The sequence below is a fragment of the Ambystoma mexicanum genome, chromosome 12, assembly GCF_040938575.1.
Source record: "Ambystoma mexicanum isolate Mex_15411 chromosome 12, UKY_AmexF1_1, whole genome shotgun sequence".
NCBI classification, from domain to species: domain Eukaryota; kingdom Metazoa; phylum Chordata; class Amphibia; order Caudata; family Ambystomatidae; genus Ambystoma; species Ambystoma mexicanum.
Genome location: NC_090936.1, coordinates 818,160,309 through 818,180,985, shown reverse-complemented (window position 1 = coordinate 818,180,985; position 20,677 = coordinate 818,160,309). Strand labels below are relative to the sequence as shown.

General features: G+C 42.5%; 1 protein-coding gene across 1 annotated transcript in view; it reads left to right on the top strand.

Moving 5' to 3' along the window:
- SLC6A15 (solute carrier family 6 member 15) overlaps nucleotides 1–20,677 on the top strand; it is a 778,634-nt gene that overhangs the window by 673,636 nt on the left and 84,321 nt on the right. The gene's annotated exons all lie outside the window — the stretch shown is intronic.

Genomic DNA, 20,677 nt, shown 5'->3' with positions numbered 1-20,677 from the left:
GGGGAATAATGCCTCCGGCTGTAAAATCCGGTAAGTCTATTGTGGGGAGGATGGTTCCCCTTGTTGGTCCCTTTGTTTCACCTTGCTGTCCTTTTGTTTCCCCTTAGGGGCCGGGGTTCGGCGAAGATGCAATGGAAGCTGCGCCGACCCGTGAAGAGGAATAGTACCCCTGGTGGTAAAATCAGGTAAGTCTATGGGGGTAACTAATATTGCCTCTGTGTATTCCCTTGGCTCACCTTGCTGTTCTTGTCTTCCCCTTAGGTGCCGGAGTGCGGAGGGAACATGCAGAAGGATGCGGTGGAATGTGAAGATGCTGCGAAAGGCTGGTGAGTTCAGCGCAGCGCTGCAGCAGGTGAGGGGACGCGCATAAAATAACTTCTTTCTTCCAGCTCGAAGGCGCAATGAATCGGGAATTCAGGTAAGGATCAAAGGTATTGCTCTTGTTCTAACCTTTTCTCCTTCTTTCTCCCTTTTTCTAGGAGTTCCAGACTCGAGGCGGGCGTGGCAGAAGACTGGATGCAGACTTTCAGGCACGGTGAGTGTTACGCTGCTGGATGCAGAATAACGCGAAGCGTGTGCTGCTCTTAGGGCGTGGTTTAAATAGCCTCCAAAGTAGTCCCAGGTAAGTGTTCCACCCCAGCCCCACCTGATTAAAAGAAATAGTCCCTAGGTAAAGTAGTCCCTTCCAAGCCTCTTTTGGCTTGGAGCTCTTGCAGCATGGTCTGCATCAGGTAAGTTTGCAGCATGGTCTGGCGCCAGGACTGACTCTCCATATGAGCCTGGCGCCATAGACGCCAGGACTGCACCCAAATAGCCCCGAGCAGGGATTGTTGGGCTTGCTTGGGATAACTTGATGCCTGCTTCCGGGGTTGCTGGACTTGGTTTGAGTCCCCGGGGGTAGGCATCATGACAGCATCATATTATACAATATGTCGGTTGTTCCATTTATCATTTTTTCTAATATCCTGGACAGTCTTCGTATATTCCAAGAGTTTATGGCTTGCCCCCAAAATGGGATGAATGATTTTGCTATGTCTTCCGCAATGTATCCTATGTCATCCCGCCGTGGCCTAGATCTGGATAATTTGGGATGTCTGAAGTTTTGGAAAGGACACCAGGAAAAAGGATTCATAAGCAACAGGTCCCTCCCCAATTTCTAGGCAACCAGGGATAAGCTTTTATCCACATATAAAATAAACGGGATCACCTACATATATTGGTTCTTCTTCTTTCTCAAGTACTGCAATATTCATACATCTAGTGAATTTCCCTACTGAATAGGAACCCTTCTTTCGCAAGCAAAATGGGACAGTGCGCGGATTGTAATTAATAGCATAAGAGGGGGGCACAACGTTCTTTTCCTTTACTGGATTCATGTGAAAAGTTATTACAGATGATTTATAAGGCACATAAAGTCTATCTACTGGTCTCAACACCGGTTTGATTACTCTTGCTTTGTTAAATATGGAATAACCCACTGGTTCCATTATCATTCTTTCAAACTCATCCATGTTTGTTCCATCTAGTTGAACTGTATCAATCTTGTTCCATTTCCCATAAACTAATGCGCTTAATGATGCATAACATGCCTTCTTTAGGGGTAGTGGTTGTACATACCAACCCATTCCTTTCCCACCATGCTGGGGTAAATGTGATCAGACCCAACAATGTGTTCTATTCAGGATAGAGTGAGTCACATTCATTATCAGATGCAATGTGTTATAGTCCTATCCTCTCCTGTGTCTTTCTTCTAGAGGCGGGAGTGTACACGACAGTACATGGACTGGAGTGTCTGTAGCAGGAGCATTGGTAGCAGGCAAAAGAGCACTTAATGGATGAACGCTCTCCAGATACCATAATACTGGGATTAGTGTACTCAGAATTCAAAGTAGTGTTATACTCATTAGCATGAATTTCCTACAGCAAATACGTCTAGACATCTTTATAGTCTCTATATCTATTACGTCATCAGCGTTGGTGCAGGAGGGAACAGAGGTAAGTATAGGCATTGTCAGCAATTCTTCTTCTCTGCAATGTTTGTCGCAAATAATTTATTCAGAGCAGCTCCCGTTTAATCAGCAAAGCGTCCAAAGAAATCAGCAAAGTGTCCAGGCCAGTTCTCGTTAGCCTGCTTTATAAAGAAATAGCAAGCTTATTGTGGCTCTGCACAATGCTCCAAATCGTTGAATCAAGCATAAGTTGTGTCTGTACCATATGCACCCGCTTGTTCGCACAGGGTGATCAACATAGGCCAGTCATTTATTTCAAAGATAGCACCGGGGGAAGCCACGTTCCAGAGCTTTCACGCCGATGCAGATTGACACAGCTCCCATGCTCCACTTCTCTAGGCCTCCGATTCCTAATTCATCTGTGTTGGGAATAGAGGCAAAACAAAACATGTAGATCAGATCACTTGTGATTTTGAGAACGTAGGTTGTACCTTATTGCTCCAGGTACTGTGTGATCCATGAATAATGCAGATTCACTTCCAGATGCAGGCTCAGTGTCAGCCTGTGATGCAATAAGTGATGAAGCAGGCTTAATGTCAGCCCGCAATGATGCAGGTTCAGCTGGGCAAAGTTGGGTCACCTTTAGCCCTTTCTCCTTTGTGGCAATCTTTTCAGGCTCTTTCTCAGGCTTAGGCAGTACTTGTGACAGAGAACTGGCGATGGTGTCTTTCGAGTCAAGGACAGCTGTTTCTTTTTGTTGTCTGGATCAGGCAGCTCTTTCAATTAGAATGGAATTCTTTTTGTGTTGGTGGCATGAATCCATGCCTTTTGACCATCCACTCGGACTGCAGTCTGTGTTGCCAGGAGGATCTGGTAGGGGCCTCTCCAACATGGTGCAAGTGAAGATTTTCTCTCAAAGTTCTTGACTAGAACCCATTTGCCTGGCTGCAGACAAGGCCCTGGGCCAGTGTATCTGACAGGAAGAGCCACATTACAATAAGTGCTGAGCAAAGAGTATTCAATTTCGCTTCAACGCCTAGGCTGCGGGGTGCTCCAAACATTTGCGGGTCTCCCCATCATGATCGTAAGGGGAGAGTCCAGTCCTTGCCTGCATAGATGTGCGCATGCACAACAAAGCTGAGGGAAGCGCATCAGGCCACTTCAACTGACTCCCTGAACAAATTGTACTAATATTGTTTTTCAAGATACCATTTTGGCGCTCAACAAGACCTGCACTCATCGGGTGTCTGGCCGAATGGAATTGTTTATCAATCTGGTTGTCTGACCATTTTACATGTGGCAGGCCAAATCTGGAAAAGTACTCCTTCAGCATCACTTTTGCCCTTCTCATCGCTGTGCAGTCCTTAAAGGCATGGTCTAGTAAAAAATGTTATTTAAAAAATAGATAGGCAACATAAAAAAAAATACTAGCATTCTCTTTTTTAAAACTTCCTATGTAAAATTTTGAGCTATTCAAGCTCAAAATTCACAAAAGCAAGCACATGGGCGCATCCATTTTGTGAAATGGATGCCCGCCTGTGCTGGCTTTTGCTTTTGCGGCACTAATGAAGGAAAATCTACCGTTGGGTGGCTTTCCCTTCATTAGTGCTGTACGCGGAGGACGGGGACCGGAGACCAGAGCAGGAAAGCTGCAGCTGAATCTCGGTAAGGAGGAGCCCGGAAAACTTAGAAATAAAACCGCAGCTTTAAAAACGTTGTATTTATGTTTGCGGTCGCTTTTGAAGCGACCGCAAACATAAATACAACGTTATTGTGTTGGAAAATGCTGCGGTTTTTCTTTCCAAGTTTCTCAGGCTCCTCCAGCTCGGAGGAGCCTGAGAAACTCGGAAAGAAAAACCACAGCGTTTTCCAAAACAACCGCGTTGTTTCTGCCTGAATCTGCTTTCCCATTTGGGGCTCTCGGGCTCCGTGAGGAGCCTGAGAAACTCGGAAAGAAAAACCACAGGGTTTTCCAAAACAACCGCGTTGTTTCTGCCTGAATCTGCTTTCCCATTTGGGGCTCTCGGGCTCCGTGGGGAGCCCGAGAGCCCCAAATGGGAAAGCAGATTCAGGCAGAACCAACGCGGCATTGCAGAAAACAACTGCGTTGTTTCTGCCTGAATCTGCTTTCCCATTTGGGGCTCTCGGGCTCCCCACGGGGAGCCCGAGAGCCCCAAATGGGAAAGCAGATTCAGGCAGAAACAACGCGGCATTGCGGAAAACAACCGCCTTGTTTCTGCCTGAATCTGCTTTCCCATTTGGGGCTCTCGGGCTCTCCACGGGGAGCCCGAGAGCCCCAAATGGGAAAGCAGATTCAGGCAGAAACAACACAGCATTGCGGAAAACAACCGTGTTGTTTCTGCTTGATTCTGCTTTCCCATTTGGGGCTCTCGGGGAGCCCGAGAGCCCCAAATGGGAAAGCAGATTTAGGCAGAAACAATGCACATTTAGCATTTCCCATTTGGGGCTTTCGGGCCCCCCGTGGGGAGCCCGACAGTCCCAAATGGGAAATCAGCTGTAGGCAGAAACACCGCGGCATGTAAACACAACCGTGTTGTGTTTCTGCCTGCCTTGGCTTTCACTTTGGGTCGCCGGTGCTCCCCTGGGGGAGCAACAGAGACCCAAAGTGATAGCCACAGCAGGCAGAAACACAACGCGGTTGTGTTGGAAAACGCTGCGTTTTTTCTTTCCGAGTTTCTCAGGCTCCTCCGTGCCGGAGCAGCCTGAGAAACTTGGAAAGAAAAACCGCAGCATTTTCCAACACAATAACGTTGTATTTATGTTTGCGGTCACTTCAAAAGCGACCGCAAACATAAATACAACGTTTTTAAAGCTGCGGTTTTATTTCTAAGTTTTCCGGCCTCCTCCAGCCTGGAAAACTTAGAAAAAAAACGCAGCTAGTGCTTATTTTTAAAAAAAAATAAATAGCACTTACCGAGATTCAGCTGCAGCTTTCCTGCTCTGGTCTCCGGTCCCCGTCCTCCGCGTACAACACTAATGAAGGGAAAGCCACCCAGCAGTAGCTTTTGTTTACTACAGCTGGCTGGCTTTTCCTTCATTAGTGCCGCAAAAGCAAAAGCCAGCACAGGAGGGTATCCATTTCACAAAATGGATGCGCCCATGTGCTTGCTTTTGCGAATTTTGAGCTTCAATAGCTCAAAACTTTACATAGGAAGTTTTAAAAAAGAGAATGCTAGTATTTTTTTATGTTGCCTATCTATTTTTTAAATAACATTTTTTACTAGACCATGCCTTTAAGCGGATATGTTTCCACCCATTTACTGATTGCACAAACTACCACAAGGATGTACTTCAAATTCTGACATCTTTCCATTTCTATGAAATCAAAATGTACCACTTCAAATGACATAGAGGGGGAGCCAAAACTACCTACTGGGGTAGTTGTTCCTTTTCCAATGTTGTGTTGCAAACATGTCATACAATTCTGAACCAGTCTTTCAGCAGTTTTTCTAATGTGCGGATTCTGCATACTGTATTTAAATGCTGAATCATTTTCTTAGCACATATGTGTGTGGGACTGTGGGCCATAATGACCATCGTGGTTAGATAGGAGTTGTGCAGCATCCACTTTTTACTTTCTTTGTCTACCCAGCAACCCTCTACGTCTAATTCTGCTGGACCCTCAGCCCAAGCTTTTATTTAATCTGAAGTTGCTTCTGCTTGCATCTCCTTAACTGTGGCAATCCCATTTTCTATCATACAGGGTACTTCTTCTGATTTCTCAATGAACGTTTTCGTGTGTGGTCAGTGGCAGTTTGTTTCACAATCTTGTCTGCAAATGCGTTCCCTTTTCCAACGTTACATGTTACTTTCTTATGCGCTTCACATTTTATTATTGCTAAACGCTTAGGACACGCCAGTGCAGACAACAATCTTGATATCAAAGGACCATGTTGAATCTTGGTTACATGTGATGTTAGAAAACCCCTCTCAGTCCAGAGTTGACCAACATTGTGTACCACCCCAAATGACTGTCAGTATATATGTTTACATTTAGTTTTTAAGAAATTTTACATGTTCTGGTTAACGCTATTATATCTGCAGCCTGTGCTGAATTATATGGGATCCTTTTGCTCTCAACAATACTCTTTAGTGTCATGATGGCATATGCAGCAGTTGATGTGCCATCGCGTAATTTGAAACAGGAACCATCACAAAACAGTTCTCCATCTGGCTCTTTCTGTGGGGTATGTGTTAGGTCAATTCTTCCTTTCGTTTCTTGTTCAGTAACCATTATACAATCATGGGGTGGTGATTCCCTTTCACACGTTCTTTCATTGGGAGGGGCAGTAACTCTGCAGGATTCAAAGCGCAACATCTCAAAATTTGAATATGCGGTGCAAATAGTATAATTTCATATCTTGTCAGCCTAGCTGATGTAAGATGTTGTATCTGCGTTCTATTTAAAAGAACGTCTACTGTGTGAGGCACCATTAAGGTTAAGGCGTGACCCAAAACCATTCCCATGGTTTGTTTTACTGATGTGGCAGCCGCAGCAACAGCTCACAAACAGCGCAGCAAAGCGCATGCAACAGGATCCAGCACTGAAAAAAAATAACCGCATTGTCTATTTCTCCCTCCTTGTTCCTGAGTCAAATCTGCCAAAGCACAACCATTACTCTCATGCAAAAATAACTTGAAATCCTTTTCATAATTTGGTGTGCCCAAAACTGGAGCTGAGCACAATGCAACTTTGAGCAGATCAAATGCATCCTGACATTCCACACTCCATGGCAAAGGCAATGCAACATCCGTCTTTGTCAACGCCACAATCGGTTTTACAATCATGGCAAAGTTAGCAATCCACTGCCTACAATATGAAGCCATGCCTATTATAGCTCTGACTTCCTTCTGTGTCTTTGGAATAGGCATACCAGAGATGCTTTCTATTCTTTCTGATGTCAGTCTTCTTCCCTCTTTTGAAAGTAGGTAGCATAAATAGGCCACCTCCTTTCGACAATACTGGAACTTTTTTAGTGTAGCTTTATGTCCATGTGCTTCCAAATGTGTCAACAACTTCGAAGTACTCTCCTTACAAATGCCTTCTGTGTCAGCAGTAATCAATAGGTCATCAATGTATTGCAATAATACACAACCAGTTGGTAATTCTAACGTGTCTAGTTGTTCTTTTAACGCTCTGTTATAAATACTCGGGCTCTCAGAGTAACCTTGTGGAATTTGTGTGAATGTGAAAGAACATCCTCCGAATGTAAAAGCAAATAAATATCTGCTATCTGGATGTATCGGAATGCTAAAAAAGCATGTTCCTGAGATCTATAACACTAAAATACGAAGCAGATGCTGGTATTTTAGTTAAAATGGTAGTGACATCGGGGACCAATGGGAATTGGGGATCAAGTACTTTATTCAATCCGCACAAATCAATTATGAAACAATATGGTATTTCATTCCCTCCTTTCTTGTAAACTGGAAGAATTGGACTATTGCAAGTGCTATCAGTAATTTCTTCAATTACATTTCGTTTAATTAAATCAGAAACAATGCATTTCAACGCTTTTTCGCCTTCCACCGTAATTTTATACTGTGGAATATGTGGCAATGTAACTCTCTCCTTCAAAATGATTTTCCCTGGCTCTATTTTCAAACAACCAACATCATTGTCGTTCATCACCCATATACAAGTTGGCACACTACTTAATTCAGTTGGGAATGGTTTAGACAGAAATTGTGACACTGGCATTTTTTGTGGTGCTATTGTCATATACACTCCATAAGGGGAACAATTAATAACCTCACTCAACAAATTTAAACCCAATAGATTTTCGCCGCAATTTTGTGTCAAAAGAAATGGGCAAGACTCAATGAATGGACCTAGAGTTATAGGTACTGACTGCAACACTGGACTGATGACTGGTGTACCTGAGAACCCTACGGAAACATTATTTTGCCCTGACAGTGGTATCTTTGGAACCAAGTGATGGTCTATTGAGCACATTTGTGCATCTGTGTCCACTAGAAAAGTATGCTTTCTATTCCCAGCTTTCATCTGTACGTAGGGCCCTTTCTGGTCAACGGGAAAAGACACTGGTTCCGACCCCTGTCTTCGGCTGTCCTAGTTAAACAATACATCATCAGATGTAAAGTCGCCAGAGTAGTATGAATTGGACTGAGTATCATAAACGTTTCCTTCTCCTGCACTATTCTGCTGTTGCTGATTTTGGTTCTGATTTGGGTTGTTATTTCCCTCGTGATTCTGATTTTGTGGCATTCTTGAGTTTCTATTTTGTCCTTGTGTTCCCGGGCGACCTCTATTCTACCTCCTCGGGGCATTTCCATTCCTATTCTGCAAATGTGGGCACTGTGCTCACCAATTACCTTCTTCTCTATGATATGCTCATTGATTCAGTTCAATTGGACCTCCGTCATGTTGGAAAAATTCCCTCTTGTTTGTGCATTTCCTCCATCCATGTTATTATTCGCTACCTGCTGCAACAATACTCTCATCTTTAAATTAACTCTATCCCTCGTTTCTTTCTCTTTCTCTGTATTTACTCTATTCTCTTAATACTGTGCCATGTGTAATACCTCACTCTGTGATTTTGCTTGCCACGCACTTTCAGATGTCATTATTAAATTTTGAATTTTCGTAGCAACCCTCTCACATATTTCTCAACAAATAATCTCTTCTCAGGTTCAGTGCTCAAATCTTGGCTACAAAAAATCTGCAAATACTTCTTCAAATCTATTAAAATAGTCAGTAGCCAATTCATCTTTACCTTGCACACATGCTGTTAATTTATCCCAGACAATTCTTTTTTCAGGAACTGGTATTTTTAATTTCTGAACTATGCGTGCTGATAATGCTAATAAAACCGGTGATGGTTTTTCGCCAACTTTTCTGTCTGTATCCTCTTTAATCAAATGTTCCCATGTCCCACCCAAAATATCAGCATCATCTACATTTCTAATTGTTTCCATATATCTATTGGGAGAATTACAGGAAATAATAGGTCAATATCACTCATTGTAAAAATAGACAATTTCAAATAGTATTCAAAGGCCTCATTATGGCTTTGGAGGCAGACATTCCTTAATAAGGGCATAGCTGCCTCCAAAATTGCATCCGGGTTCCCTAAATGGGAAAATACCAGGCCATTCCGAATATGGAGGGACCAGTGTTTCCTCCTTCAGGGAACCCAGGCCCGGTCCTTCCCCATTCCCATTCAAGCCTTCATAGGGCTCAATGGGAATGGGGAGGGAGCTAACAACGGGCCCATTACGAACGGGCCCATTGTTAGCTCCCTGGTCCCCTCGTGGGACCCGCTATGGACGTCTGAAAAACCAGACGTCCAGAGCGGGTCCCGCGAGGGGACCTCGTAATAGTGCGGAGTGTGTTTAACGGTGCTGGCACCATTACCGGTGCCGTTAAACCCATTCCGCACAAGTTGTAATGAGGCCCAATCTCTTTATAAAATCCTGACGGATTCTTTCTTAAATCAGGGATGGTTTGTTTTATATTATTCACCTCTTTTCTGGAAAAAGGGACATGCACGAACTGTGCTTTATAATGGGCTTCTATTACCTGCGGTGGATTTCCATCCGCAGCAGCAATCTCTACTTTTGGCACCAAGGTGGGAGATACCTCTCTCATGGGCAATATCAAACTAGCCGTTTCTTCATTGGTTTGTTTATTGAGCACTATAGCTAAATCGAGGTAGAGGGCAGACTTTCCAGTTTCAGGTAAAAACGCTCTTTTGTATATTGTCATTAAATTGGGGGGGGGCAACAATACCTTTTTCAAAACATTCATCTTGCAAATACTCAGCCATCACCTGCAATGTCTTCATCTGCATTTCTACCGTATACTGATCAAACGTCTCATGTACATCCATTGGAGAAATGGTAGCATCCGTAATCCATCTAATTGCCTTTCGCGTACATATTTTCATCTCTTAACTAACATGTTTTGACGGTGGAAAAAATTGCCACTTGACACCTGTTGTTTCCCCCTTTTCACCTCGGCATGCAATTCATCAAGTTAATTTTTAAACTCAAATAGCCGGTCTACGTGCTCTTTTATCTCTACAGCACTTTCCTTCATCCGCGAAAAAGCATTTAGATCCCCCAACTTCTGCGGTGCTAACATACCGGTCAATTTCTTCCATCTATCTATAAGATACTCCCCTTGCATTCCAACAATACCTGTTGTTCACCAAGCTTCTTATAGTCATACATTGCACTCTGCTCGGATCCCTCGTCATTGCCTTCAATATACATTTCTGCCCATTCTTTCAATTCTTTTTTCCTCTCCCTGCTAACCATATTGCTAGTTACTCTGGTGCTCCCTCTTTGTGCAGGCCCCGCCTCCCTAGAACTGCCTCCTTCTGCAGCTGCTAATTCCTGCTCTGTTGGTGGTGTCACATGCACAGGGGGAGATGGTGCAGTTAGAACAACAGGAATGGGGGTGGCAACTGAGGTGGAGAAATGTGTATTGGTGCAATAGTGTCAACATTACTTTGAGGACGCTCCTTTCTCTGCTCGTTTAGAATTGTATTTATTAGTTCATCTGATGCATGCAATTCTTGTTGGGGATATATTTGTTGTATTCCTAATTGGATACTCCTATCCCCTCTTCTGATATGCTCAGTTATTCTGAGCTCTTCTAGTTCTAGCGCTTTTTCTGTGTTTGATTTGTGTCTACGTGCCTGTTTCTCCCTACTTTTTAGATGGAGATTAGCTTCCTTCCCCCAGGCTCTTACGACGTCAAATGTTGCGGGGCGTGGTTTCTTGCGCAGCAGTACTGATTCTAAGTGTTCTATTTGTTCCATTTCAAAAGTACCATCTTTCAGCCACTGCAAGTCTTCTACATGCCTGGTCTGCCTATGCCAAAATGTATTGAACATTTTTCCCCCTATCCCATTTTTCACAATCATTTCAAACGCTGGCGACCCTATGGGTGGCGCAGCCTGGCCAGTCTCCAAAGATTGTCTACCGTAGTGGAAAAATCCCACTAGATAGGAATATATTTTCCTAGGCATATTGATATTATTCGTACCTTACCCTGGGTGTTTGATCTTGCAAGAGCAACTCTCAACCAATATCAGGGCTATTAAGAATCGTGGCACGACTCACCTGATGAATCAGTTCATCACTCAAGACGCAATTCGTCCGTATACAGACGCAACCAAGAATCGTCGTGACTGCGTATCTGGCTCAATCTGCCTCGTTTCGGGACCCTAGCCTCGATGTTCTCTGGCCGCTGCTCGTCGATCAGGGATCGGCTGTGTGCAGATCTGCAAAGGAGTCTCTCATCACTTTTACAGGGCGCCTGAACACCTTTCAAACCCGGCTCGACGGCCTCGTCCTCGATTAATTTTCACCTTCTTCAAATTCAACGTACACGATGGAGCAAAAGGGGGATGGTCCCTATTCAGGCACCATTTTTTGCTAGGCCCTGAAGACCCTCGTGTATGGAAACAAGGCACAATCACCATACACTAAGTGATACGACAGACACAAAGTTCCATTTCCAAGTACTAGGGTTTATTGCAAAGCAAATATTCTCAGTCGGCGGGCTGGGTCTAACATCTTGCAACTTGTGTCACCCAGACCTCGTGAGACGCAAGAGAGCGAACATTTTACAACAGTCTCATATATAGAAAATACAATCATACAATCTCTTTGTGACACATCAAAACCGGCCATAATGTATCTTCTTGAGCTAGGGTTTGGTGATTGGCAATTATGACAAATATGACACATTATGACACGTTTCTTACCCAATCTATAATACGCGTTTTAGCAGCAGTTGCAATTTGCAGTAAGCAGACATAGTTATTTATTATGAAGAACACAAGGCACTTGTTCAGCGAGGATACTGTGTTTGTAGGAGAGACACATTCCAAAGCATGTCATCTACTGGTTTCTATTCGTGGACTAGGGATCAGACTGATCTAAGGAGAGCACCGAAGGGGGGACGCTAGAAAAGTATAATTCATGTTTTAACGGCCTGTTTCTACAGCTTCAGTGAGACCGGGCAGCACCTGGGCCGCTGATTAAATGCCTCGCTGCTCGCCTTCAAGGACTTTTGAGGGAGGAAAACTATGTATTTCTGTACTGTTTGGCATTTCTGTCTGGGCCGGTCTCTCAACATGTAAACTGTGGCCTCGCTCCATGCATGAGTTTATGAAATAAAATACATTTTGCAAAGCGGTGAACAGAAAGTAAGAGAAAGCAAATGGCGGATGCTGCAGCACAAAATGGATGCCCTATGGTTATGCTGACGATTCTCTATTGGCGATGTGGGGCATATGATGCGATTGGTTTTCGGCCGACATAATATAGCTTCTATACTTTTGTAGGGTAGTTTCTAGATTCACAGTAGAGTGAACCATCAAACCAAGTGCAGTGTTCAAAACAGTCCACTTTTTGTTGGACCAGTACCATTATGCACATGTTTCTACAATGGCATTTGAGGTTGTACGGTGGCTGCTTCTTTCAGATTTTTGGGCTTCGTAACATGATAAAGTACACACTGAATAACAGAACATTTGTTCTTTTCAATAATGGCATGGATCGATAGTGGATTTCATCATCACCCATGTAATGTTATTTTGACAACAGTTCAGTGTGGACATTATTGGAGTAATTAAAAGTGGTGCGCAGTTATAATGTCGACTGAAGAAAGTCTAAAACAAAAATGTTGAAAAAATAAAAATGTCGAAAAAAAATTGAATGTGTTTTTTTATTTGTATGTTTCTTTGGGTTTAACTATAAAAAATAAACGGGAGGTTAGGGGGAACCCCCCCATTAACAACAAAACAAAAATAATAAACATTTGACATTATTTTAAACATTATTTCTTTCAACATTTTTGTTTTCGACATTTTCACTATAAATCATTAAAAGCACAGCCTTCCGGTACATTGCCTTTATTGAAAGGCTCACAAATTCATGTTGCCACCATCATTTATAACTTTTTCTGTAGTGGCAAGCAGTATTACAAGTACCTTCTAAAATGTTGACTGCCCGCAGAGAACCCTTGCTGATCTTCATCTTTCCATCTGTCATCCACTGCATGGCTCTGCTCTGTAGACATCCTGTGCCTTGAAAAAACACATATGTAGAGCAGTATTCAGTTAAGTTTATTTTCTGTGTTTCTCTAAATATTCTTACTTGTTAATCTTTATTGCAAAGTACAACTTCACTTCAGGTTTTTTAATAACGTTCTCCCAAGCCAAATATGAACGGGATGCTGGATTTGCAAGTATGTTGTACTCCTTGTCTGTTGATACCCACTGTGGCAGACCTTTACAGGCAGAGTTTATTTGTCCATAAGGACACTCCTTTGTGCTTGGAATGATTCACACATATAATCCCACATTTGCAAGAAGCAATTTATCCACGCTGCCTATGTACAACAGGGCATTTTCAAAACCATGTACCTCCTGTACACTTTCTTTAGCATGTTTTACTAGTAGTCTCTAAGGTGTTAAATTCGCTATGTATGTTTTCTTAACTGAGTACCAACTTAGCAAATAATCAAAGACCACCATCCCACTAGCCAGCCGACACACCTGATCCAGCCGCTATTGCATCAATCAGTGGAATTGCTGGTTTACAGTGCCTGGTATGAGTCAGTGTGTGGGGATATTCTTACAACGAACGGCAATGTCTGTAATTACAAACAATTCATGCTGACCGGAAAATCTTGTTTCTAAGCAATTCTTTCGACTGTGATGTTTCACATAAATCCATCGCCCTCTTTGAAACAAATGAAATATTGCTAGTGGCCCCCTCGGCAGTGGCCCCTGCACCTGCTAATAGGCACATTTAAATACTTTCACTCAAAGGCACTCGTGGATCCTCTGGCAGATGCATCAGCCTGTCAGTGAGTATCTCATTTGGATTCATTCCTGTCACTCTGGCTGCTGTTCCTCGCATGATAATTAGAATGAGTATTCTCCACATATTTTAGCAATTCTGTTTTTCTGAATATAATTTTTTGTCTTCAACAACCACACTAATTTAGGGTGACATGAACAATGGAGCATGTGTTCAGGACTTAACATAGCTCCTTTACTAGTTTCTTTGTGAAGTATGTACCTCTTTCACTGTTGATAAACAATGGTGCCTCCAACCTAGGTATACAGTGCAGTATTAGAGACTATTGGCCTCATTCCGAGTTGTGCGGTAAGGGTTAATGGTCACCGGTAAGGAGACCGGTGCCGTTAAACCCTTACCGTCCAATTCCCTGACCACACGTCCTTTGTGGGTCCCGCTAAGGGACCGGGCGCTAAAAACAGGCCTGCTATTAGCGGCCGTAATTATCGCCTTCCCCATTCCCACTGAGCCCTATTGGGAATGGTCTACAGAATGGGGACTTATCGGGTCCTCCAAGGTCGGAGTGACCCGGTAAGTCCCCATTCTGTCAGACCGGAACCGGACCCGGGTTTGGAGGCAGCCATGGCGCTATGGCTACCTCCGAACTCATAATGACCCCTATGCCTCAGCCTGACTGTCTGCGTTATGCTTTAGATATTCCCCTATCGATTTTGAGAACACATCAACAACAACTAGCAGAAACTCGAGAATAGCCAATTTTGCCAACTGAATACATCTCTATATATAAAAGGGACATTTGGGGATATGTGAGTGTGTGTCTGTTCAAAACCTGCTACAAACCTAAAATTCAGAATGTGGGTAGGTTGCATGGTGTAGACAATGTAACAAGTATCCCCATCTGCTCTTCTCCCTCATACCCTTCCTTTCACTCTTCTCTGCGACCTTATCTTTTCCATTCCCCTCCCTAACACCTTTCGCTTCCTCTCCTACTTCTCCCACCACCTCATGCCTCACCTCTTACTCCTGTAGTTCTTTACCCTCTCCTTCCTCTCTACTCCCTTCTACCCTACCTCCTTTTCTCATCTAGTCTTATTCTTCCCTTCTTCTTCCTCACATCTCCTCGCCTCCCCTCTTACTTCTGCTTCTACCTCCACTCATACCTCCCATTCCCTCTCACACCTCTGTCTCTCTCTACTCCCTCCTTGCCTCAGCAATAATGTAAATTGTTCCTTGTACTGTTTTCGAGTTGTGATTCAATTGCCATTGTATGCTTATCATATTGTTTCTTGTTCTCATGTAAAGCACGTTGGATTAAAGTGCTATATAAATGCAATAAAATACAAAATAAAAATACAAATATATTTTCAGATTGTTTCTTTTTAAAGTGGTCTGCAATGCTTACCCCTGCCATATGGCTCCTTGCGCCGTAGTTCTGCCATAATTCTATGTTCATTGTTCCTAAACTTTCCACACTATCACCGTTCTAGATGACATTAGTTGCCCTCACTTTTAAAGTCATGTGGGTGACACAAATCAGTGATTTTGTAGTAATTCGGGTGACAGAAAACAATGCATATCTCTTGAATAGTGCCCACAATTAAAATGACATTGGCCATCACATCATGGCACATTTCTCATGATCATTACAGAAGCTTCATTTCCCACAGAAGTTGATGAACGTATGCCATCTCAAGAGTACAAAGCTTACATGCTTCAGCTGTACACATACGGGTACATGACTTCAAGCTTAAACACTTCAACCCTACACGTACAGCACTTATGTTGAGGTTGCTGCTGCCTCAGCTGTAGACAGAGAAACCAATAATGTTGCTGCGCAATCTCAACACTCAAAGTCAAAGTAGCTGGAATCGATTTACGGGATTCCTGTTTTTCTCATGGTCAGCTTTATGTGGCTTGCTCCATAGTTAGAAACAAAGACAATGGGCCTCATTACGAGGTGGGCGGTAAGGGTTAACGGGCACCGGTAAGCAGACCGGTGCCGGTAAACCCTTAACGCCTTATTCCGAGGACCCTTAGCGGGTCCAGCTATGGGTGCCTGGTTTTACCAGGCGCCCTTAGCGGGAGCCGCTAAGGAACCAGGGCGCTAATAACGGGCCTGCTACTAGCAGGCCCGTTATTAGCTCCATCCCCATTCCCATTGAGCCCTACGGGGCTCGAATGGGGATTGGTTCTGTGATTGAAGAAATACCCAGTCTTCCAAGGTTGGAATGACACGGTAATTCCTCATTCACAGAACCCGGACCCGGACACGATTTTGGAGGCAGCCATGGTGCTAACAGCACCATGGCTACCTCCAAAAATCGTAATGAGGCCCATTGTGTTCACACTAGCTCCTACAGGAAAGTCTAACAATACTGTCTACAAAGAAGCATTGATTTGGTACATTAAATACAATTCAAACGTAGACTGAAGTAGGGATTACAGTACAAAGCACGGGAACACCTGCTAGTAAACTGTACATTTGCAAACAGCACTAACGGAGCCATGTCTGCCCCTGCTTGATCTGTGATATTTCTTTCTGTTTTGTTCTTTTAAAATCAGAGACTTTTTCTACACATCCTGTGAAAAACTTGGAGCATTCCATTCTTTGTTTATGTGTGTTGTCATTCATCTTTTCGCAAATCATGCATCAACATGCAGCAATCATGCGCAATAATGTTGCAGTACTCTGGGAAATACCACATGTGTTTCACATCTTCACTGAAGCTTATCACTGTGAAGAAAGGATTCTGCTCAAAGCCATGCATTTTCTCTCTATCTGATCAAGGATTCCGTATTTCTGCCAACTGTTCAAGTGTATCATAATGGTGCATTTGCAGACTGCACTTTCCATTGTGGCACCATTTTCTCCACCAAGTTGTAAAGGGAAAGGATGGTCTTTCTCTCTGTTGGCTCGTTGGGAGCACTCCCTCGACTGAAGTCAATCCTCGGGCCTCGGTACACATTTCATTTTATGATCGCTATTTTTGAAGCTGTATTGAGTTTAAGAGAGGATTTACAAAATAGGCATGTTTTATTTCTGTGGCAGCTGCTGTTCTAAAACCGCTCTTGTTCCACAGACTACCACAATCTTGTAATATCTGAAACAAATAGGGTGAGTCTGTGAATATGTTCCCCTGCCTTTCATTTACTATGGTATATGCACATGTCAATGCAACTCAGCTACCTGAGTTGAGAAGACAATCTAGTTGTTGTGCACAGTCTATTGATGTTACTGCGATGCACTTCCTCATTCCTCAAACATAAACTATCCAATCCCCTTCCTCATCCCTCAAACATAAACTATCCAATCCCCTTCCTCATCCCTCAAACATAAACTATCCAATTAGTGTTCATAATTTGTTTTACAATGAGATTTCCTGTAAATCATGTTGCGATCTTCTAAGTACTGCTTCTTTAGGAGGCAGTGATGTGGTTCCTCAATCACTGCAATGTGTAACGTTGACATTTGCTGAATTAAACACTATTAATTCATATTTTGCAATTCTTCAGTACCAATGCTGTGCCTGTGTGTTGAATTGCTACAACAGGGGGTAAACCAGTGCTATGTTGTCAGTGCTTTGGAATGAACATGGACCTGTGATTACAGATCACGGTCATGGTACTAGCCCTGCTTCTACGGAATCTTATGACATGTTTGTATATGTTTATTCCAAAATCAATTCCATAAAACATATCAAGTGAAGCATAATTATACCAGAGTTATGCCACGTAATATAATAATAACAATATGCACTTAATTCATTAAAACATATCACAATGTGGCCCTAATAATAAAACAATATTTAGATACATTTCAAGATAAATAATCCACACAAAATACAATTGAATAATGTAATTAGGAAATACGTATATGTAAACAATTCCCAGCAAAACTTCCACATATTAAATCCCAGAGAGATAATAGGATTTTATGATGAGCAAATAATGAATACTTAAATCAATTATACATTTTTGTTTATTTCCATCAAATAAGAACATATTGGGACATACACATTATATAAGCTTGTGATCTTATCAGGAATGTATTGCTTGCTTGTTCTTTTCATCCTTAACTGTATTATCATTGCAACACATCTCTCCAGAGCTAAAACCACCACAGGGTCTGGATACGTAGACACGTAAAACAGTAGAGCCAGGCAAAGTAATGTAAAAAAATCCTAGATTCAAGAATTGGAGCAATGGTACGAGTTTGGATAATTCTGTACTGTAATAGGCTCTCTGGTGATGCATGTTCCTATGTTTATGTGTTATCACTGCTTGTGCATGGGTTTATTTTTCATGCAATACGAAATGAATGGCTTTGTAGAATTGGGGACCCAAGAGCAGGTAACCTGGCTAATGCCTGCTTTATTTTGTTAAATGCCTTTAATGCTTTGCCTGTCCATATTAAAGTTTCTGTATGTTTAAGAGTGTCATCACTTGTAATGGTTTTGCTATCACTGCATGACCGCATATAAACTTGCAGCAATACCAAAAAGTGCCTGAAATAGTTCTAATTTGGCCAATATTCACTGGATGGGGCAAATTTAGAATAATTGTAATTCTTTTTTTGGTAAGGTTTCTACATTCTCCTTTTATATAATGTCCTAAGCAATGTCATTTTTCCTTTTATACATGGTAACTTTTATTAGGAGGCTGGTTCAGAATTAACATGCCAGTAATTCCAGTTACCGTCCTGTTTCGGGTGGCCTGATTTACCTCCAGGCAACAGTTGGAGTTGAGTCAGGTCCCACTGGCAAAAAACAGCTGCTATTACCGGCACCAGTATTACCAGTGCCTGTAATATCGCCAATTCACCCATGGAGTCCTATGGGCTCCATGGAATGGGGATTAACATATTGTGCCAGCACCTGTTCTCTGCTGGTAATATGTGCCATTAGCAATACTAATGTGTCTTGTTTGAATACTTTAAATGAGAGCGATGTGATCATCAAGTTGTCTTTGTACTGTACATATGTTGCACAATTGTGAACCTTCATATCATCTAACTCTTGTTTCGGGACTTGTGAAAAAAGGGTTGGACTTTCTGTGAATCCCTTAGGTAAATAGGTTCACAAATGTTGATACCAAAATCAATAACTACAAAGAGTCACTAACTATCCATATGTATCGGGACTGAAAAGAAGACTAAACATGAATCGATAACTGTGGCATATGTGACTTAGGGCATTATGCAAGACTAGCTCAGGGGCATGGTGTTTGTCTTAGAAGTAATACAACGCAGCACAATAGAGGTTTCAATCCCAGTCCCGCGTTTAGAAACCACTTATTGGTGTTAAGCACATTATAAAAGAATAATTATAATTATGGTTGCTGGATTAGGAACTTCCTGGAAATGTTGGCAATACTACTGCATTTACTGCTCTAAAATCTTGCCCAAATCTATAGACATCATGGCCAGATTTCCTACGGGTAGGATTGGAATATAGCACAGGCCTTTTGTTTGCCCAAGTATTTCTGGTTCTAATAATACAGTTATTACTACTATTTATTTCTACTGAAATTACTTTTTCTGTCTCAGTTCCCAAAGCATATTGTGGTTTTCTGGATAATGACTTTGTGGTATCTACCTCAATGTTCATTGCTCTGTTTTATGAATTAAACATACCTTATTTGCATGCTGCAATCACAGTTCTTGAGGCATCTGTAACCTGTTTGTTCTACATTTCCCTTCTTCTCTTTTTTTCTCTGTTAGCAACATGGCCAAAACATCATTCTCATTCTCATTTGGTGTTTCAAAAACACTACCTGCCTCAATATGAAATTGCTGGTCGGCTGCTGTTAGTACCGGCAGCCTACAGGCAATCTCGGCTTACCATATCGACCGCCCGATATCCCGGTAATACTGGGATATTACGGGCAGCGGCGGAAGGGTAAGTTCCCATTCCCATGGAGTCCCATAGGTAGGGACCTGAACTACCAGTAGGTCAGGCCTGCTGGTTGTTCACTGCTCCTACCTGCAGGCGCGGAGAAACACTGTTTGGAAAAAATGCCAGAGCTGGTAGTACCAGCCATTAAATTGCCATTTATTCCGGCCTGGGTTACTCATAATAAGACCCTATGTCCGGAGTGCAAGATATAGAACATCATAACTAACACATAACACAATAGGTTACACCCTTGCAAATTGACTACGACTATGGGCTCAATAGAATTAATTTCTTTCTGAAAAAGGTCCAATAAACATAATGGGACAGTCTCAATATCCTCGATCATAAGCGCAGAGCAATTTGCCCTTGTGTGAATAAGGCATGGCATATCATTTCCATCAATTTTTCAATTCACAAAAGGCCCCCATGATCAATAGGTATCAACGTTTGTACGATGATGTCAGCTTTCACTTGGCATTCCTAGTCAACTACCCCCTGACCAGGAGCTGTTTCTTTTGCCTACTCTGGTTGTCCAATTAGTGTCCTTTTTTCCTGTGGAAACTTACTGTATGCCCTCTCTGATTGTGCCAGCCTTTGCTGCATTGTAAGTCTGTAATGTTTTGTGCTTCATTTCCCGTTCCACTCAGGAGCAAAATACCATTGTACAGCTATCTTGATGCTGACCACCTCTAGAAATTATTTCCTTGAATGCCAGAACCTGTTGCCTAGACAATGTATGTTTTCATTCACATATTGCACAAAAAGAAAAAAGTTCCTTATAACCCTGGTGTGTGGCACTTTTTTCTTCAAGCAAAATACGTATGGTGCGTGATTACAGAAACATATTAGCAAACCTTTGCAATATGCACGTGCAATTTTGCACGGTATTAGCAGTAGGGCAAAAATTGCCCTAATGCACAAAACATATACTTTCAATGCATTTTTACACCATGGCAACATTTGCCCTCATGCTAATACCATTCTCTATTAGCACTAGTGCAAAGCTTG